This window comes from Ascaphus truei, chromosome 2, assembly GCF_040206685.1.
Source record: "Ascaphus truei isolate aAscTru1 chromosome 2, aAscTru1.hap1, whole genome shotgun sequence".
Classification (NCBI taxonomy): domain Eukaryota; kingdom Metazoa; phylum Chordata; class Amphibia; order Anura; family Ascaphidae; genus Ascaphus; species Ascaphus truei.
In genome coordinates this window covers 411,680,113-411,689,401 of record NC_134484.1, presented here as the reverse complement: position 1 = coordinate 411,689,401, position 9,289 = coordinate 411,680,113, and positions in this window count along the sequence as shown.

The window sequence follows — 9,289 nt, the reverse complement described above, 5'->3', positions numbered from 1 at the left end:
GTAAAGAATGAGGAATTTGTGAGTATACATTTTAAAGGATTCCGAGATCAACAAAACATATTATTATTCAAACATATTGCACTATATTTTGTATGTCTTTTCTATTTTGCATACACCTGTGCTCCCCAAACATCCGGACAACTGTTCCTATGCCCAGTCTGTTGCTGAGCCTTCCATGTTTGTGAACCATCCCTGTGGCTTCCCTGTTCATTTGGAATCCCTGTTGCTGACTTTGGACCGTGACCCTGACCTCACTGCCTGCCGCCTGACCTTTGCCTGTTGCCTGAACTTTCCACCACTGCTGCCAGCCCTGATCTCCTGCCTGCTTACCGACTACGGATACTCTAACAGGTCTCTGTCCCTGGGCCTGGTCGGTTAAATTACATCCCTACCTCAGCCCTGCGGGTTCTCTTCCTGATTGGAGACAAGCACCATCACAGTTTAGGACTAAGGATAAATGTTGTGAGCTTCCCATGACAGAGCTACTGATTAGAACCAGCTCTAACACTAACTCGAACACTAATCTTGCCTCAGCTGCTAGCTTTAAATATTTAGGTACAGTATGTGGTTTGACTTCAATGTAACATTTGTTTTGCATATTGACAAAGCTGACATCTAAAATCTATCCAGATCCGGGTGTAATTTATAGAAAAAAATCCTGCCTAAGAACATAGGTCAGAAAGGTCATAGAACCAATTTGCGGATGGAATTGGTCATGTGACCTTGACAATTTTAACACAACTTTAAAAAAAATTGACAAAAGGGACAAAATGTTTTACAAAATTTCAAATGAAAATTGTTGGAGTGTCTGGAAAATCAATTTTAGCAAAAATGTGTGACCTGAAACAGGACAAATGTGCACATCTCCATCCTGTTTGTTGTCACACAGCAGTAGCCAGTCCCTATTTCTGAAAACATACGCCTCTCATTTACCTTATTGGTCTCATAACACATACGGATCAATTTATTTTATTTTTTTGTAATCATTTTTTAAGCATTATTTTTGTTGTATTCCCAGTTTCCAATTTTGTGTGTTTTCACCAAATTCACTTAGGACATGACTCTCTAAGTTCCATTAAATTAGGGCATATAATGTGATATTACCTAAAATAGGACATGACGGTATTTTTCTTATTCACTAAGGTTATTACAGTATATACAAAAACAACGGCTGTAATTGAGCTCATTATCATGGGATTGACATCACATTATTTTAGCATAGTGCTGAATTTTTAAGTCTTGTCATTACTCCCATCCAGACCTTGAAATAGCGGTTTTCATAGAGAAAGAAGGGTAGGAAGAGAAAGAGAAATCCTTGACTTACTGTATAGTACAGTACATACCTCCATATACAGTAGAGGCAACTCTTATTCGAACAAAAACCAGTGGCAATTCCCCAAAAAACCCAGGAAACACCCAGGTACATTCTGAATACATGCCTTAAACTTTCCTTAAACTAGCCCCAGCATTTCTGCATTGATTAATGGCCTATCAGATTAACAGTGGGGGTCCCTGGCAGTCCCATTCAAACTGAATTGGACTGCCAGGGATCCCTGCTGTGTTAATCCTATGGGTCGTTAGTCAATGCAGAAATGCCTTAAACGTGCCTCAAACTAGCCCAGAACATACCCAGCACATACCCAGCACATACCCAGAATGTAACCCGGCTAGTTTACGGCAAATGTTAGAATAAACGTTGCCTCTACTGTAGATAAACCTAAACCAGTGGTGGGATTCAGAAATTTTAGCAACGGGTTCTCTCTCACCTTACTGCCCTTTCATAGTGAAAAATCACCATCATCAGCTTTTCCCTCTCATCATCATCAGATCTCCCCCAGTCCCCCTCATCATCATGAGATCTCCCCCAGTCTCCCTCATCAGATCTCCCCCAGTCCCCCTCCTAATCATCATCATATCTCCCCCAGCCAACCTCATCATCCTCCCCAGTCATCCTCATCATCCTCCCCAGTCACCCTCATCATCCTCACATCTCCCCCAATCTCCTCAACATCCTCAGATCTCCCCCAGTCCCCCCTCACATCTCCCCCTCATCTCCCCATCAAATCTCCCCCAGATCTCATCTCCTCCTCACATTTCCCCCAGTCCCCCCACACATCTCCCCCAGATCTCTCCCCCACTACCCCTTCACATCTCCCCCAGATATCCCCATCAAATCTTCCCCATCACATCCCCTTCCCATCACATCTCCCCCAGATCTCCCTCTCAGATCTTCCTCAGATCTCCCCCTCCCCTCCCTTATGTCTACCTGGGTGGACACAGGCACAGGGAGATGGTATGCAGTGGCAGAATAATCACTTGAAGCAGAGCAGGAGAGAGCAGCATGTGGTGAGGAGCGCTCTATAGCAGCAGGGTTATGCAAGTGCAAGTAAAAGATGCTACATCTAAAGCATAAGCACTGGAACAGCAACACCTACCAAAAAGACTAGATTGCAGGGGTTAATCCCTTAAAATGATGTAGGCATATATCATAGCGATAAAAACAAGAAAAAAGCACAAAACGCAAATGGTTGAAGTAAGTCAAAATATATCTTTTAGTATTAAAAGGGTGAGGTGGAAGCTGCATGCCGCATGAATGACGTCATCACAGAGCGCGTCCACCACACGGGATACTACTGCCGAGAGCGGGTCGTTGAGACCGCGGTGGGAGCTTACCCTCGTGCAATTACGTGACCAGCTGTAAAAGACTTTCACTCCGTGCATGCAGTACACAACACAGGACAACACAGGACAGATGACCCGGTTATTGAGCGGTCTTGCTGGACGCTGTGGGCATTAAACCCCAGGCTGTGGGTATCGTGAGAGACGCTGACGGTGTTCCCAGACTGCAGGAGCCGAGTGACCAGAGTGACATCCTCAAGACCATTTATCCTGATGTTTGCCGTGCGGTAACTTCATGTGTGATTACACGCAAATGTGAATGATTTTTATATCTGATGTACGCAGAATACTCACCCTTTTAATACTAAAAGATATATTTTGACTTACTTCACCATTTGTGTTTTGCGCTTTTTTCTTGTTTTTATCTCTTAGTTCGTGGGAGTGTTGAGCCACACTTTAAATATAGCAGCAGACGCTACACCAACGGTTTTGTATGGTTTACACTTTATATCACCTTCATAGTAGGGTTGTGCCTTACATGATTATAAGTTTTTTACATTAATCTTTAAGGATTTAATTTGTGGTGTATTAATTAGACACTGTCTTTAATACGATTAGGTTGTTTTTTGGGTTTGCGCACTTTTTCTGTATAATATATCATAGCGGTAGGGAGAAATAGCAGCAGCATTGCTGACTGCAGTCCACTGTTAATTAACAGTGCTGGATTGTATCTAAGTCAGTGAGACCACTGAAAGTGATTAGTGGTCACTTAGAGATTGCTATACCTGATGTTGTCAAATGCTTGATATATCTCAGGTAGTATTAGTAGAATATATAAGTAGAGATCAGTACCCTCGATGAACACTCACTTAATATCTATAAAACCTGAGAATTAAATAACTGTAATGTAGACATGCAGTATACCATCAACATTGTATCAACTCTTAACATAGTATCTGTGTGTTGTGAGGCATATTGAAGAGATTTCCCCACTAGCAGTAGGTTATACAGTTGATTATCTCCCCCCTATAGCTCAGCTCTGCCAGTGGGCATATGTGCTGAGAGGTGCTGGAGCATGGGATCGCAGCAAAATAGAGACGTTCTAATGCGGCTTGTAGGAAACCCTGCTTATGCATAAAACTGCCAACGCGCGAGTTTTCGCGTATGCCTTGAGAAAGCGTTCGCATACGCGAAACGCGTGAGTCAGTAGTTTTAATGCACAAGCAGGGTTTCTTACAAGCCGCATTAGTGTCTCTATTTAGCCGTAGTCACCTCATCCGTACACCTTTCAGCACATATGCCCGCTGGCAGAGCTGAGCTATAAGGAGAGATAATAAACTGTATGACCTACTGCTAGCGGGGACTACTCTGGATCGCAAGCGAAATATTGCAGAGCTTGTGTCCTTTCTGAATTTGATGTCAGACCACAACTAGAATCCCCAACGCATGTACTGTTGCAACAGGAACTTTATCATGGGTGGTTACACGATGTCCGTCAGAGTTTAAATACCCTACGATGTTAAGTAACCATGACACTACTAATCAGTAGTCATGGCGACTTGTAATACAGATAAATATAGTGAGAAGTCAGATGCTATGATAGAAAATAGAGATACATACTGTAGATATAAATAGAGATACAGAGGTAGATGATTCCTTTAATCCTTTAATCTGAGATCTATGTAATTACATTAATTACTAACAGCAGTTGTTCTATTATTACATCAATATACAAGATATAGCTCTCAATTATTAACGATGAAAATAAAAATACATATAAGAGATTAGAGAAATATCATACAAACTTTAGTGAATGCAGTTCAAAATAGTCAGGAATGTTATGGAAGTACAGTAGATAGAGATACCTAACCTGAGAAGAAATATATTTTATGGTTTCGAAAAAAAAAGGTAGGTTAGTGAGTTAAATGAAGGGAGTGAAGGTACAACCTTCATTAATCCCATTAAGATGCAGAGTTTGTAATTTATAATTCCACAGAGCCTCTTTCTTTAATAGCAATGTATTCAAATTCCCTTTGTGAATGTTATTTTTGACAAATTCAATGCAAAGAAATGATAAGGTCATATAGTTACCATTATGATAATTATTGATATGTCTGGCCAGTGGTGTATCTAATTCGTTCTTAACAGAGTTAATATGTTCTAACATTCTGCTTCTGAATTCTCTGAACATTTTACTGATGTTTTGTTGGCCACATATACATATAATTTGGTACATTACCCCTTTTGTTTTACAGTTAATAAAATTCCATCTCAAATTCTTTACAGGAAATATAACACAACTGTTAGCGCTAATGCAACTATAGTCAAATAAACGTGATATTACAGTACCAAATACGTTGAGATGTCCAGAGTCCTGCTGCCAAGATGATTTATGGATTATCCAAGTAATCCTTCTTTTTGGCCTTGTGGAAAAAAGTCCTCTTTGGCGCTGGTGTTCCGGATTAGTGCTGGGGTGAATCTCGTGTACAATGAAACAGCAATTTAAATACTTTACTGTAACTTGGTTGATTCTATGATCACCTCAAAGTGCTTTTAGTGATATAGGTCTATATCTACCTTACTGAAATAGCCATGTCTGTATATACATGCAATACTAATGCCGCAAATCAATCAATCTCTCTCTCTCTCCTCTCTCCTCTCTCCTCTCTCCTCTCTCTCCTCTCTCCTCTCTCTCCTATCTCTCCTCTCTCTCCTCTCTCTCCTCTCTCTCCTCTCTCTCCTCTCTCTCCTCTCTCTCTCTCATATATATGCTCCGTGGTACTGTGCTACCTTAATAATGTATATCTGATAAGGGGTCCAATCTCCTATAGACCTGTTGTCAAGCATGCAATCCACGTCTAAACAGGAAAATACTTGGCTTTTGGCCTTATGAGGCGAAGAGCTGCTTGTGTATTAGCAGGATAGGTGTGGTTCCTGTATGAATATGAAAACACACATGGCTATATCAGTAAGGGAGATATAGACATACTGTATATCACTAAAATCACTTTGAGGTGATCACAGAATCAACCAAGTTACAGTAAAGTATTTTAGTTGCTGTTTCATTGTTTTTTTCATATGTACACAAGATTTACCCAAGCACCAATCCGAAATACCAGCGCCAAAGAGGACTTTTTTTTCACAAGGTCAAATTCTTTACTACCGCTAGAGTTCCAGAATTTTTGAGAAGATTTTAAGTGTTTACAAGCTTTACAGCAACCACATTTATAACAGCCAGTAATTGAAGAGGTCAGCCAAATTATAGATTCTGGTCTGGTGAAATGACTCTGAACAAGAATGTCCTTAAGACATTGTGCTTTACGATTAGTAATGCTTGGTTTGGCCGGTAACACTTTACACAGATCTTTATCATTCAGATAGATGTTCTAGTGAATTAATAAAATATTCTTAATTTTAGAGCCTTGACTGCTGAATCTGCCAATTCCCCATATGATTGTAGAGGGGTCTTTACTGTTATATTTTTGTAGCTTATCCCTATTACTTTTTAAGGCCCAATGGTAGGTGTTATTAAGAAAACCAATTGAAACGTACGTGCTTGCCACAAACTGGTACCGGACCGCGGGGCTGAGGTGGGGATGCATAAACACCGACCTTAGGCCACGGAGTCAGGTCCAGAGTGCGGATTCCATAATCAGACATAGCCAGGTCAGGATTGGAGAAAGTAGGGTTAACGTTATCCAGGCAGTGGTCAAGGCAGGCGGCACAGGAGCGGTGGTCAAGGAAACAAGCCGAGGTCATCAACAGGAAATTTTGGGTGAAGGTACTTCAGCACAGGAGGCTAGAACCTGGAGAGAAGCCACTGCAGCGGAGATGCTTCAGCAAAGGTGCTGCAGTGCATCAGGAAAAGGCCAGGAGTAAACTCCACTTGGAGGAAGCAGGAACCAGAGGTGCAGACACGCCACAGGAAACGCTGGGGAAACCAGCGTAGCCACTACAGCACGGCGAAGGCGAAGTCTGCCAGGAACAAGGAAAGCAGCGCCGGGGCTGCTATGCAAGAAGGCCTTGGGATGCCGGGGACTGGAAGCAGGATACAAGGCACAAGGAGCCCAGCAGGCCAAACACGGAGTCTGTGACATGCACAGTTACTTGCAACTTGGATTGCAATGTCTATGTCCAGCAACTTCCTGAGGGCGGGGCAGGCACTAAATAGCACAGGAGGCCAATCAGGCCAGAGCGGCACAGGAGGCAGCAGGAGGCAGGTGATTGCAGAAGCAGGGAATAGATTGTCTGGAACCTGCAAAGCTCCAGATGGAAGGGCTCCAGCAAATCCAGGAGTGGATTCCTGACACCAATATGTAGCCTCTATTGAAAAAACATTATTTGACTTTGGCTTGTATTTGAATTCATCCAAGATGGAACAATTCCTTTTAGCTCTTAAATATTGGCCTACCAATATGGCCTCCTTGGTTAGTTGCTGAGGGTGCATGCATGCACCATGCATCAAGCTGTGTGTAGATGTTTTTTTCCCTAAAGATAAATGTATGTAGTATGCTATCATCATCTTTATTTACTTTTAAGTCAAGGAAATTAATAGTGTGTTCATCAATTTAGAGGTGACTTTTCAATTTAAATCATTCTTGTTAAGACCAGCCACAAATTCTGCAAAAAGTTATTTTGCACCATTCTATAATAGCAGAACATCATCAATGTATCGTAACCATACATCTACAAGGATAGAGTATTTAGTCACGTCATCAGAGAAGACAGTTTTATCCTCCCACCAACCTTAATATAGGTTGGGTAGGTTGTTGCACAAACTGTGCCCATTGCTGTCCCACTATGTTGTTAATAGTTTTTTCAATCAAACACAAAATATTTTTTGTTAAAACGAATTGTAATAAATTCAAAACAAATGTATTATGTTCTATGCATTGTTGTCCTTTTGTAAATAGATATGAACGACATGACTCTATACCGTAAGAGTGTATAATACTTGTATAGAGTGATTCTTTATCTAAACTTGCCAGGTAGACATGAGATGTTATTGTGATACCATCCAGTCTTTTTAGAATATCTTTCATGTCTCTGATAAACGATGAAAGCGTGTATACAAAGGGTCTGACATTTTTTTTAAAACATATTTACTGATATTTTCTGTAAAGCTTCTGATCCCAGGCAATATTACTGGTGGTTTGATTGGACTTTCATGAATTTTTAGGATTCTGCAGAATGTGGCAATCACTGGATTTTCAACCATTAGAGACCTGAATTCATTGTTATCAATGAAATGTTTGTCTAAAGCCTGTTTTAGAAGTACTTTCAATTCTGATTGAAATTGTGTGGTAGGATAACAGCAGAGTTATTTATAACAATACATGTCTTTAAGTTGACGTCAATTCTCTTTAATATAGTATTCTGTTTCTAATAGTACTATACTGTATTATTATTTGTTCTCCTTTAGTGAGATTCTTTCTAGTTTTTCTAGATAAATGTGCTTTTGGGTCTAAAAGACATAAAAATGCCTTCTTTAGTTGCTGCAATCTTCTCATTATCTTCCAACAGACTTTAAGGGGCTTATTCACTAAACTTCGATATGTGGCTTACAGTACTATAAATGCCCTTATAGTGCGATATTGCCTGTGTTGCTATTCACAGAGCACCAATAACACTCTGAAGGTAGTAAACAGTTACTGTTTCAGGATTTTTCAGCCCAAGTGGGCAGAGGAGGAGGGAATTTTCCCCACTTTGTAAGGAGCTACATCAGCAAGGCAAACAGTTCACACTACTGCAGAAAGAGTCATGAAGGAAACAATGGCCAAGACTGGCAAATTTAAGCTCCCAAGCGCCAGCAAGGTTCGCCGGGATGGCAAAAAGCCATGGCAAACGTGGCACAAAGTTAATGGTTAAAGCCTGTTGCTGTTTATTATACAAGTTCAAGCAAAATAGAATGGAAAAGTCAACAAAAAAACAACATTTTTTCTCAACTCCAAAATTCAGAATATCTGAAAAGGGCTACTCGCTGGGATGGCTTACCCCCAAGGAAAAATAAGCAAAACAAAGAAATTCACCCACACAAAAGTGATTGGATAAATGCAACCACAATTAAAAACCAACACAGACACAGACAACTCCCAAATCCAGATAGATAACCTCGAGGTGATCTCCTGCAATGTGGTGGGTCTAAACTCTCCAGCAAAGCGGAGGAAGTTACTTTCCCATATCAAAAGATCCAAAGTACAGGTGATGCTCCTACATGCGACACATCTTCTAAAGGAACATACCAAAAGACTCAGAGCACCATGGATCAAAGAAGTAATTGTGGCATCATTTACAGGGAAGCAAAGAGGAACTGCAATATTAATAAATAATAAAAGTGAACTAATGTATAACATAAATAAAATTATGAGAAACCCGGGAGGAAGATATCTTATGATTGATATAACCATTGGGGACTCACAATTGTTATTAGTTAATGTGTATGCTCCGAACTTGCCTAACCATTCATTTTGTACAGATTTCTATCAAAAAATCCTGGAATGGGACACAGCCAATGTTATTGTGGGAGGTGACCTCAACGTGGTAGAGGACTGGACACTTGACAGATCAGGAGACAAGAGGGTACCGCACTACACACACTCACAACTAGGCACTCTAAAATCCTTCAGGGAAAATCTAACGCTTGGGAACCCTGGACAATTTTAAATCCGCT